Below are 13,959 nucleotides of genomic sequence, written 5' to 3' on the forward strand. Positions count from 1 at the left end.
AGTGTACATCTGGTCCTGTTTATGGAACAAAGTCTCTGATAACCTCACTTCTAGCTCCCAGCATGCCTGAAATATCGTGAATGCAAAGTCTTTTCCTTCTAACTTGTATTTAAATGATTGTATAAACACAACAGAATGTTCAGTCTTCTCAGATAAAAAAGTCAGTTTCAGCTGAAGTGAAATGACTGATGTGACAAATAGAGCCTACGGCTATAACACAACCAATAACATGCACCTTTATATGACTTGAATTGTCTTTTGACAGACTTGGCTGATTTATGTACTAGATGTCACATTTCTGAAGTAAGTGACCCCTCTATTGCAACTATTTTGCTCCAGCATATTAAAAAAAATACCTTTAGGAGCTGTGCAATGAAATTTATTTGGAAATAATTGTTTTCACTTGTCACTATTTCCATTATTAGAAAAGCTTAAAGTCCGATATGGGTTTTTTTCTGCCAGTGAATCACCTCAGCCACCTCCAAGTGCTGTGAAGTATCAGGAGAGGAATAACAATACCACAACACAGACATGTGTTACAAAAAAAGTTAACAAGCTTTTCTGACGTGAACCCAAGATTCACATGCAGAAATGTACATGTGCTTCAGCACTTCTATTTCTGCACAAAACTATCACAGTTGTGCACCCACGAGTATTTTAGCTTCATGAACCACAGGAGGCTTACTTTTATAATTATAGATTCACATGTCCTGATGTGATGCATTTTCCACCAAAACCAGATCTAATTCTTTATAATCAGACTGCATAAACCACAATCACATTCTTCCGAGCTAAAAGTAAAGGTAGTTCTCAGAAATCCACAGTCACTTTGCAAAATTTCCTGCATTATACACTGGTATATTGTATAAAGTAATTGTTAAAAAGCACAGAAAAATGCACCAATGTTTCACATATCAGTGTTTCACTGCAACTACAAAGAGAAAAGTATTTGCTTAAGCTACTGGCACTACATGCCCTTGTAAAAAGTCCCTCCCCATCTTTCCCATAGGCCCCCTTTAGGTACTGGAAAGCTGCTATAAGGGCTCCCTGGATCCTTCTCTTTTCCAGGCTGAACAACCTCAACTCTCTCAGCCTTTCCTCACAGCAGAGGTACTCCAGCTCTCTGATCATCTTCGTGGCCCTTGCTTGTAAAGCAGTGAACACAGGCAACTTTATTTCACACCTTTAGTTAATTGCAGCATACTTAAAATATTTTATAACACTTCCGTATGTGTAACTGTTGGTAAACATATTTTTATTGAGAGGTCTCCCTTAAATTACAAAGTAACAGCAATTTGTTTTCATTTAATTGACAGCAAGATATCAGAGGCTTAAAATACACAATGGAAGATCTCCAATAATGAGACCTTTGAAAATAAGCTTTAGCAATCTGGAAAGAACAAGCTGGATCTGTCAGTGTGAAGGCCTGTACTGTTCCAACCACATGCAGTCCTATCTTACCATTCAGCCAGAATTAGGATCCCAAAGAGGGGACGTACATCCCATCTGTGGCAAAAAAATGCAAACCTCCCAGATACCTGGCCTTCCTTACCCCCCAGTGGAAGGGAAAAGACTCCTCTCTTTGTATTGAGCCCTGCATGCAGCTCAGCAGAGGTACTGCTGCCTGCACTTCCTCACGATAAGAAGATACAGGGGCTGGAAGACCATTTCTTTCTGAGGGCATGCACATTATGTCCTCCCCATAGCGAGCTCTCTCTGTGATCCAGTATAATTCTCTCTCTCTGGAGATGGTGCCTAAGTAAGCGAAGCTAAGCTTGAGGTCTCCTTCTACAGAAAACAAATATATGCTTTTTGATGGAGCAAATAATTTTAACAGAGTGAAAATTACAGTCTTATGCATAACAGGTGAATTATAGGAATTATAACCTAAAATTATACACAGGAATTATAACCTAAAAAGATGTACTGGAGGAGACCTGAAAGAGAACAGAGATATCCATAGGTAGCAATCCCAGTTAAGATATTCTAATTTTGCATTTTTGACAGTTTAAACAAATTTGGCAGTTCCTTGCTGAAATCAGAAGAAACTAATTAAAATGTAATGGGAGCAATGACAGGAAGTTAATATACTGGAGTCTCTGGTTTGGAAATGCAGTCTTTGAGTACATCACCTAAAATATCTCTCATGAATTTGAGTAACCATGCAAAAACAGCTAAAAGACAAAGCCTAACTTAGTCACCAAACCACAGCTTTTCAGCAGCCAGGAAAAGGCTTCTCTAAATTGGTATTTTGTGTACATTTCAATGAAAGTTAAAACACCCACGTGCCAGTATGTGTGCAAGAGGAAATGACAGCTTTGAAGGTAACATCAAATCAGCAATACTGTGAGTGTTCCTAAACCATACTAGTAGTTCTGTCACAGTCATACCAGGTGGAATAGGACTAATCCAGCCTCTGGCTGAATAATCCTGGGGGTTCTGCAGGAAACAGAATGAAGAAGTACTACCAGGCATGCAGAGGCAGAGGTGAACACGAAGGAGAGAGCTGCTCATCTGCAAGGGCACTGCGGTGGGTGAGGAATTCAGCTGACTTGGAGAGCCTCACCTGAGAAGCCCCCAAACCATTCTGTTTCTTTCTTTCTTTGATACTGGGAAGACAGGTGGCCCCATTCACCTTTAGGACATGTTTTTCCAGTGATGTTCAATGCTAAGGTGGCAGTGACTTGACTTTACTCGGGTACAATACCCTAATGTGTTTCCCTCCTAAAATATTAACAGCAGAAAGAGGGGTTAGAATGCAGAGCCAGCAACTGGCTGGCAGGTGAGCACACAGACATGCAGCTTTAAAAAAGCGTAGGAAAAAACCCACCAGCTTTACCTCCCTAGAGCAAAATTCCACACACACAAGCTCCTTCTGTCTCTACTTACTGTCTCGCACACCACTAGTGCTATCCAGTAGCTTACATCTGAAATAAACTCTGGTAGTTTTCCACTTCAAGAAAGAAGCTAAGAAAGGGAACTCCATTTGTACACCGTGTTGTTATAGAAACAAACTTTCCTCACAGTGCCCCTTCCACACTCTTGATCCAACTGTTGTTTCAAACAATAGAATAATCATTAAAAAAAACCCAGAAGTTTACTGATCAACAGCCCCCTCATTATCATGTGTCTTGTTTTTATAATTTCCATCAGACTGTGAGCAGAAAGCACTAAGCACTGGAGTTGTAAAATATCCCTAAGTTGTTTCTGTACCAGTAACAAAAGGTTTGCTATCGATCCAATTTTGTTATGGTTTGCTAATTTACAGGCTGGTTTAATAGAAACAAGGGAATGTAACACACAGTGGTGACAGGACCTTGTTTGTCCATGATAGCTTGCACTGTTGCAATCTTAAGCAGTGTATTACAGTGTTATTTATATTCTCTTAAGTGACAATTAGTCTGCCTAGAAATGTGGAACATGCACACTAGCATGTTAACAGTCTTTTCTCTCAGAGAGGTTATAAAGGCAATCTACAAGCTAGTGAAGATGCTATACTAAAACATGTGATGGTCAGACCTGGGAAGCTGTTTAGTAAGTTCAAATGCCAGCAGTGAAAGATAAAAGACCGCAACAAAGCCGGACGGGCAAATGACTTGTATCATTTGGACAGTAGCAAAGAAAGAACAGGGACTGTAGTGCTATGAACACAGCTTCAACATCAATATTAAGGAAGCAGTCTCTGGGTCACAGAAAACAAAAATGAGGAGATGAAATTGAAGACAGAAGAAGCAGCACAGCATGGGACATCATATAATTGCAAGATCTTCTAGGCCAAGTCCCATTGTCCTTTGAAGAAAAGGTAATTTTGTTCTGCTGCCCTGTATTTGGAACTTCTATACTGTGTAACAGCGATTTTGTCAAGGTGTCCAATTAAATGCATCAAATTGCACCTCACTTACCCACTCCCTTACTCTCCTGATGCAGGATGAATATATCAGGTACAGAGAAAATGGCTACCCCCAAAAATGGGCTCACTGAGGAACTCTTTGCCAGGCAACACTCACTACTGGTATGGCACACCACACAGCTTCCACTGACTCAGATCCTCCTTACCCTCTATCACTAATGGCAGAGCAAAGAGCGAGTAAGGAGGAAGCTTTACTGGTAGCCAAGGACACAAGGTTGCAGGGAAATGTACTAAAAAAGATACCAAAGACCCCTCAAACAAACAATCAAACAAAACCACACTGATGATATCATCATATTAGAGTACATCAGTGCTGCAGTCCCTTTTGGTATCTCCCTCACTTGTTTGGGCTACGAACTCGTCTGCCATCCCACATCTGCATCCACATCTAAGATGTGATGCTCCCATGAGGCTGCCCCTCTCTCTTCCCACAGTAATTACACAGAGAAACTGAGGCATCTCAGCGCTGAATGGAAGCGCCTCAGTCAAGTTTCATGGTTTAGGAGGGATGAATTGCATATCCTTTGGGTTATAAACTTAGCTAGTGTTGTGAGACAGCCTTCTTCTAGTAAGCAAGTGGTTTTGCTTATTTTCATTTTAATTGTCTTTCCTTAATGCCAATGTATCCATGTAAAATGTTCCTAGAAAGAGTTGCCTTTAAAATGCAAATGAAAAATTTACTCTGCCTTGGGTTCTGGCGGTTATCATATATGCAAATTACTGTACTGATTGGAGTTTAAATTTTGAGGGATTTAAATACAACAGACTGAAAGTTCATTGGATAAAGGCAGTTTATCACTGATCAAGCAAATACAGAATTAATGTCTAATATTTTACATAGAAAAAAAGAGAGAGAGTGGAAGAGAAACAGATATGCTTAGCTGTGTGGTAGGTGCAATATATCAAAGTTTTGCCAAAGTCAGGGCATGCTAGCACAAAACATTTGGCATAGCCAGTAAAACTGAGTGCAGGAATCCCAGGGAATTAAAATTTCAAATTTCATATTTTTATTAAGGGAGGTCTTTATCAAAAAAATAAAAAACAGCTTATGGAAGTAGACAAAAACACTGTAGTCACAGCTCATAGAATGTCCTCTTTACTGATAAACATCTGCAAGAGCAGTATGCAACAGCACACAGCCACGGTGTTTCAGCCTGGTGTTCTAATACATCTGGGGGCTGATTAATCTCACCAGATACAGAAAGGTTGTAATGTTGCATCCATATTCATCACAATCCTCTAGGTGCTGCCAGGGCCTTCATCACAGCAGTTTCCTATGGCCAAAACATGTTTCCCCAACCAATCAAACCAGAGGAGCAGACACAGCACTTCTGGTTTTCAGTATTAACACACAAAGTCAACAAGATTATACACAGATGGTTTGTTCACTCTTTGTACAGACCCTGAACCTGTTCCTTTTAACTCAACAGCAGTTTTACTATCATCTTGAGAAGAAGCAAGTACAGACTAAGGAAGAAACAGGCAAGTATGATCATTTGCTGGTCTCATCACTTGTTAGGAAAAGCAGAAACTCATTTAAAGAAGAAAAAAAGGAGTTTGTGGACCAGGAAGCATAAAAACATGCAAGATGATCTGCTCATTGATACTGCATTATGTCTTTAGAGTTAGCTACCATTAGCTGACTCTATTATCAACAATTAGTTTTTTAGAACTTAGCAAAACCCTAAGAAAAAAAACAAAAAAGAATCAGACATCATGCTTTGTCTAATGATAGCAAGCCAGATGGAAAAGAGCTATGATAACAAGCATCTTCTACTTTCATTACAAAGAACAAACCCTCTGTTGAATGCTTGTGCTCCTTAGTCAAATGGACTCCGATGAGTCAAACGGGCTCAGGAACAGCAATTGAATGTCATCAAACCTTTCCTTTGTAATTCTCATAGACAGTCAGACCATTTTTCAAAGTCTCTTAAAATAAAGCTTTTAGTTCTCAGGAAAGTTCTTGGCAGTAATTTGGGCTGATGATAAACAAGCCTTCACTAACTACAATTAAAGACAGAAGAAAAGTCTTCATATCCTACTTAGATATGCTTACATGGGAGGAATGAACATAGCAATAAAAACACAACCACAACACTATTTCTTTCTTACAAATGGGTTCCAAATACAGTCCCTTTGTATGTGGAAACTTGTTGACCTTCTATATAGAAGCTAGTAGGTGAGTCAGTTTTTAATTATTTATGAAAGCCTCATCAACACTTTTGTTTCATTCCAGAAGAAGCTATATTTGAACTCAATATATTCGACTTGAGAAGAAACACCACAAACCTAGTTTTTCCTTGACACCTCATTTTACTCGCATCCAGAATGGCAATAACCAGCACTCTGACTTCATATTCCACCTGGAAAGAATTAATTTATCTGCTGCTCTGTGGAGTTATTACTGGCAAAAGAAACACCAATGACAAAACAGTCTTTAAGAGACCTGAAATACACAAGAGTCTCCTGTAGCAGAAGGAAAATGTAATGGACCATACAAAGAAATTCAGTTTACCTATGGGCTTGTTTGAAATCTGACCAGTGTGAACTATTCATAGTCATAAAACAGATTTTACTGAGATGCTTGACTTTCTATGATCTTGCTGAATATCTAAAAAGTGAAGCTGACATTACCTATGGCAAATGAAACTGTTAATGCAGTATAGCCTTGTTTTCATAGCTGAAGAAAAAAAGAAAAGCTAATTTTTTTTTTTCCACCTGAGAAAACCACTATGAAAACAAGACAGACAGGTTTTATGATGAGGCAAATCAACAAAGGGTAGCCCCAAGTAGAATACAAGTTGTGAGTCGTATTTGCTTCCCATGAACAGGAATTTGGAGAAGGTGAAGAAACAGCCAGATCCATAAACTTGTCACAATCCATAAACTAACAAAGTTTAGACAACTTTGGCCTCTAGGCTGTAAAGCCTACCACAAATAAAGTCTAGCTGAGAGCTTGCCATCCAGTTTCAAACACTGCATTCCACCAGCCAACACATTACCCAGCCCCTGGAGACAAAGCCATGATGACAACATATTGACAGAATTGATCAGTCCTAGCCTTATGAATAACAAACTGCAATATCATTCTAGGAACCATGATGATACAGCTTAGCTTATAGCCCACCCACAGCTGTTGGCAAAATTTTAATGGAGAAGAAAAAAATTAATTGACACAGGCTTCTACCTCATGGTTATACAAAGGTCATCTGTATCTTGTAACATGACTGCTTAAAACATTGCCAACTTAACCTAGGACAGGCAAACAAGGGCTTTGTTTATTCAGCAAATGCCCAAGCTAAGACAAAAATGTATAACTAGAAAGAGGAAACTCTGCAGGATTCAGAGGATGATATTCAGAGGGACATCTACTTAGCACCACGACCATCAGTTTTAACACAGGGTGAACACAAAAAATGACCAAGAGCCTCAGAGAAGCCACAGGGGGTAAAAGAAGTCATGCCCATCTCTTTGTCCACATACCTGTTTTTCACATTTACTGCTGAGCTATTCTGCAGCAACTAACTTGCACTTGCACCAGCGCTCAGGCATCAAAGTTGACACAGCAAAGCGAAAATTTCAGATTTCTGACCCTTCTTTTGTACCTGCTCTCTGAATACAGTAGCTGAAATTCTGTAGGCCTGAAACCAAGAATCAGATAGGTTGCGTGACTTACAGGTATGCAAAATCCAATTCACAATCTGGGCCTTAAATAGTATTAAGTAGTCTCTGAAGCAGAGCTACTTTATATAAGACATTTAAGATTGAATGAGACATATCACCAGAGAGCATACTGTAGAACAAACTTGTGTCCTGACTGGGTTGGGGAGGAAGGAAGGAAGAAAAATGAATGTTCCAGTTAGCAAGAATGCACAATGTTTTGCAGTTACAAACAAATTTGGCATTTCATGAACAAAAATAAGAAATGCCCAGGGGAATGGAGGGGAGGCACAGATTCAAACAGTGTCTCAGTAGAGAGAAGGCAGCGGCAGTCACGCAACTTGCATGAAGGGCACACAATACTCCAGTGAATTACAGCGTAATGTGTTTTGTTTCTGCTCAGCACATTTCACATGCCCTTCATGAAAACAAAAAAACCCACTGCTCAGTCCACCACTGGAAGCCAATGAAAACAGGCAAAAGTTGAATCCTGTCAGCCGTGTGGAGATGCATTACAACATGACAAGCATCCACAAGCAATAAATTCGTAATGCAAAAAGGAATCATAATTCAAGGCCTGCCCCAGCATATTTCAGGTTAGAGCTTGAAACTGTCAGAAAGCCAATGGTTCAAAATTTTTAAGCACAGAAAAAAACAATTTTTAAATGGGGTCATACATATAGACAAGGCTGAGAAGATGTGCTGCTAAGCTATAACTAGCACCTTTCAGCTTAGTTTCAGAGACCTAATGGGCATGGAAGATGGGAAGCAAATGCAAGAAGAGGGATCTGTGAATGAAAGTAGAAAGAATGAATAAAGGTTAGTTGTGACATTCTCCTCAGGTTAAGGCCTTATTCAAAGACAAAGTAGTATGGCGTTGAATAAACGTTCTGGGATGAAAGACAGGCAAAATATTGGCTATGGTTTGCTGTGCAAGCACCATGCACAAACCTGCAGCCTCTTTTGATCAATGAAGAGCTCATCTCAAGTGAAATGACTTTCAAAGGAAAATCACAAAATATACAGAACACTTCCATAATTGCCCTTCTTATCCATATGAAAGCACTATCATCAGGAAGGGCACAAAGCACAAAAAGTTCTTCAACATTTTGCAAAACCAATAACATTTTTTCTGATCAGAAATTAGTACAAGAAAAACTAAAAAGTGTAATGGCAACTCATAAAAAGAAGGATGGATACAAGCCCCTCCAATTTCCAATTAAACACTGCCCTAACAGCAAGGTCACTGAGGCATCTCCAATTGAGTTGAAATTGGAGACTCATAAAAAGTGTCTTCTGTAGAGTGATTACTAGTTTTAGAAGGTTTCCCATTTTTAGTTCAGATAATATTTCATAATACTGATCATATATTATTATATGTATCATTATATATTCATAATATAATGATTCTGTAAAGAGTTCTTGAAGTGAACCCAGTGATCTGATGACTTTTACTCTGCATGACTAAAAAATGTCTATTGCTTACAGATCTTTTGAGCAACAGAAAAACAAAATAAACACATAGTACTGTGTGAACACAGTGAAGCTGTGACCCCTAAAGTTCAGTTTTTCTGAAGAAGAGACTCTAAGACATCTTTGCAGGTTTCTGTTGTGAATCCTGATTTAGGATCCTGCTGACTATGCTGATTTGCTGCAAATGGGCAATTTAGACTGCTTAAAGAACCACTGTCAAAGGTATCGGCAAAAGTGGTTTTATTGAAATATGATGTTATAAAAGCATGACTTAACAACGTTCGATGGCAAGGTTCACTCTATTACTGTACTGCACAAAGGATATAAATGATTCAAAACTACCAAGACAGAATCAAAGTTACCAAGACAAAAATCAAAGTTAACGAGACAAAATCTTCGTGCACTATAATACAAGGCTATGCACGATATCAGTCACTTACCAAAGATCTGTTGTTGGTAAAAGGTCTCTCTGCCTCAAGGAGCCACCTTGAGAGGTTTCCCAGCTCAAGGGGAGATCACAGCCATGCAGCCAGGCTGCTTAGCTGGGAGAGCTCAAAGGCGGCTCACTTAGGCTGTCATATTTATGGAATAAAGTGGTTGGCTTGTAGTCAAATAACATGCAATGGAAAAGGTATGCCTGAGACTTCTTGTACCCACAAATTTCTTTGTTCCTTGATAAATGAGTCTTGGAAAAGCCAGCCGCTATTCGTGTGTTAATCACATGATCAGTGTTCCGAGCTCATATGCATTGATGCTCACTGTGTCACTCTGCTCCTTTGTGGGTTTTCAGAGAACAGATTGGAACTAGAGATGTTCTTGACCCAGTTATGGCTTAGGTCTTTACCTCCTTTGGAGCCTGAACCAAACCACCACTAGTTTGGTTAAGGCATCAAGTGCATCCATCACAGTTTCGAGGCTTATTCTTCCAATACATTCCAGACTGGGTACAAACCCCTCCCTGCCAAAGTCATTAGGAGTTTCATTATGAAGTTCAGCCATGCGGGAACTTTAATGAAATTATATAGGAAGGAATATTTCCTAATTTTTGTATTTGATTTCTTGATTATTCAACCTGTCATCTGAACTAAATTATTCCTAACATTTAATAAAAAGGAAGGTTTTATAAGACATATTTCATCACCATTCTGCTGACAATGGAAAAAGCAAAAAAGAGTCCAGTTAACTCTCACAGAGATTGGAGTGCTACGGAGTGTAAAGTACTAAAAACCTGGCAGTGTGCGTGGGCAGGCAGGAGTAGGTTACACTAAGGAGGTTCAATTTTGAACGCCCACAAAAGTAACTTGTTGGGTAAAAAAAGCAGTTGATTTTACACAAACACTTTTTCTAGTAGATTATGAAAACTTTTTTTTTTTCCAGAACTCATGTGAAGTATATCTGTATTTGAGCAATCTGTTAAAAACAATTCTCATAGCTACGTTCAGAAAGAATAATGCTCCTGTCCACTGCTAAAAGAGGATGCCCTGATGTTAGCTTCAGAGGTATTGGTGAACATGTAATTATTGAAGCAGTATATATTTTAATACATATATTAATAACTCCCTACTACAAACCTTTTTACCCACAGCTAGCAAAGTGTTTTGTCCATACTAGGTAAGACCACCTTACCTTTCCTTTGCCCCAACCCATCATTTCCTTATCTGTAGAGAGCAGTGACAGAGGGTCAGACCTGCTCTACTGGCACAAGAATCCTCTCCTTTCTTTTCTGATTTTCCTTTCAGCATCCTCCTTTCCCCCTAATGTTTCTCTCCTATGTTTTGTTTTCTATGGGTTCATAGATCTTAAGGAAGATCCAGGAAGGTAACTGGTGGTATACCAATGTGAAACAACTCTCTGTCCCCCTCCCTGATCCCAGAGAGCTCACAATGCAGCAGAGCTACAAAGGACTCCCTTCAGGAGGGCCAGACATCACAAAGGAGTGAGGCTGCTGCCTCCTGCCTAGAGGAGAAGAGTGAGACCAAGCAGGAAATGACCTGGCAAAGCCACAAACCTGAGGGGGGATGAGGAACTCTGAAGGTGATCCTACATCATCTGCCCAGCCAAGGGATCTCTATCAGCCCTGCTAAAACCATACCCACAAGGTGATGGGAATAGCACCATATACAGTTGTGCACCAATTGGTGCCCAGAAACCAAAACAGCAATGCAAGGCAGCTGGGAAGGTTGTCTCCTTCAAAAAATGACTCCTTTTGAAGGATATTCCTGGGTGGCGAAGAATGTTCTCCCCAACAGATTTCTGGCAGCCTTTAAAGCAAGACTGTTTAAGTAGCACATGGGCTGAAGCACTCCCATGTCCCACTAACTCTCAACTGCTAGAAGAGGCCCCTGAGCAATGGGCAGCTGGATCTAACTTACAACAGATTGAACCTTCACTCTTCCATCGTACTCAGAAGAACCTGACTGAACCACCATTATCCTTTCATCCGTTAGTCTATCTATTATCATCCCCATAAAGGCACATCCCTTTTTTCCTTTAAAATTATTCCTGCTTATGCCGCCCTTTGCCCATGCTTTTTTTGACAATTTTCTTCAACCGTAAGCCAGAGGAGTGAACTTTATTAAATCAGTGCTATCTCAGAAAAGTATCGACAAAAATTCCCTAGAAAAGGCCCATTTAAGCAATAATAACAATATGGAAGTACTTGCTTTATAAGCTATTAATGCACACTGTGAATGGACTGAAGCCTCCGAGCTAAAATATGAATGTGCTTATCTGCTGGAGGTAGGTATCAATTGCATTATAAACCATGTCAAAATGTCTCATATAAATTTTATTATCTTGTTTTAAACCTTGATTTGTTTAAGCCTTCTGAAAAAAAATCATTTCTACTTCACTGAATCATTCTATTCCTTTAGCTTGTCATAGGAGAAAATAGCAGGAAAAGCTGTGTCTTACTTAACACGGACCAGCTCTTCTTCAAGGTGGGAATTACCCAACTTACAAATATTCACAGTCCACGAGGTTCCCTTTCCACTTTGGCACTGGTGGTGAGTGTGCCCTCTTTCTTTTCTCCTGAGCTAGGTATCAGAACAAATACCTGAGGTTTCCAAGGCAAGGTCATACAGAGGGGACAGCAGTCTTCCTGGTGTGTCCTGGATCCACTGCATCTCTGAAACTGCCTTGGGATGCCCTATGAAGAAAAAGCATTGTCATTGTTATTGGCTTGAATCATTCCCACTGTGAGAATACTTTCTTCTTACAAAACATTCCTTAGAGAAATAAAGACAATTTATAATGAAACAGACCCTACAGCCACCTGGCTGCAGAGCTGCTGGAGTAAAAAAGGCTTTCCAAACACATAAACTCTAGGACTTGCACTGTGTCAGTGATGCATATCACCTGTCCATCAGCCAAAAGTGTAAAAGCAAACTATGGAGGGAGGTCTTCTGCAAACTGCCATCCTCTGCTCCTCCTCCAGAGACTTTCCCCCACAAGAATCGGAAACTCAACATAGTGGCATCACAGGCCTTCATGCAGTAGCTCAGGTCAGCCAGCTGACTGAAACCAGTTTCTCCTCTGCTTTTGAAGACAAGCTTATGCTATGCCTATGGAACTCAAAAGTGCGCAAGAGCACTATAAGGCAATGAGGTCACTGTTAATTTGACACAAATAAATTTAAATTTTCCTGCTCTGGCATAGTATAAAACATGAATCATTACATTACATGAGACAGGAAATAAATTGTAAACAGACAAGGAATGCAGCAGGAAGAGAAAGAAATCCTTTCCACAACAATTAAGCCACACAGATGGATAAATTTTCTTTGCATCATTGATCCAGCTGGCTAAGGCCTTTAACCTTTGGGAGCTTGACCCAGGACTAGTGACCTAGTCTAGGGCATAAAAGAGGATCTAGGAGGATCTCTGTTGCATGGTAGCATTGCTGCATATCAGGGCATAATACCAACAAGGGAAAGAGGATGACCCTGTGGCGGAAGTACAAGACTAGGAGTGAAAAACATTGAAACTTCCCAGCTGTCATGGTTTAACAATTAACTCTATCCTGGCTGAAACCAGCCAGGACACCAGCTCTGATGCAAACTTAGTAATACAGCTTTAGACAGAGAATATAGTCTCCATGTTCTCACTTTCCACCTCTATGAAAAGGCGGCAATATACTTCCTCTCCCTTCAAAGTTATACACACATACAGTTTTATTCACCTGAGGGCTCCATCTGTTCTATAACGTGCTAGTGTTCACATCTAAGCTATTCAGAAAGGCAGGGTGTCTTCTAAAGGAATGAACATCATTTACCACAGGTTGATCTTTGTAAATAGTTTATTGTTTTGCTGCATAAATTGAGATATAATTTCTTCCCATTGACATATCCTTGGCAGAATGGATACAGTGTGACTCTCACAGAGCAAGGGAGTGACAGGCACTCTCTCTGACCCATTGAATGTTTACTCACAAATTTCAAGCAAAATGCAATGAAGCAAACTCTAAGGAGTGAGGGAGATCCATGTCAACATATGTTATATCATTATGATTATGGAGAGGAAAAGCACTCTGCTTTCCACGTCAATTCTGAGCAAAACAGCACTTTAAAACTAGATCTAAGAAGCAGGGAAGGGAAGAGAAGGGGAAAAAGTAAAGAAAAAGAGCAGGATAGGAAGGGTGTATGAGTAGTTGAATTCTGGAGGAGGAGAGGAGACAGAGGAAAACAAAGAATTCAATGCAATCTGTATTTGCTGTTATGATACTGTAATTGAAGCTTGGAACACTGAAGAGTCAGGAAGCTAGTGAACCACTATAAAAAAAAAACTGTCTGGGTTTCCAAAAGTGCTTAGATGCAATTGCCTTTTCCATACCCATTTTCTCCTTTCTTTAGTTACCAACTGCAAAGTTACACTGTGAAGGACAACAAAGTTCCTGCTATAGTACTGTTCAAACCAGCT

This window comes from Accipiter gentilis, chromosome 32 (assembly GCF_929443795.1).
Source record: "Accipiter gentilis chromosome 32, bAccGen1.1, whole genome shotgun sequence".
In the NCBI taxonomy this organism is placed as follows: Eukaryota; Metazoa; Chordata; class Aves; order Accipitriformes; family Accipitridae; genus Astur; species Astur gentilis.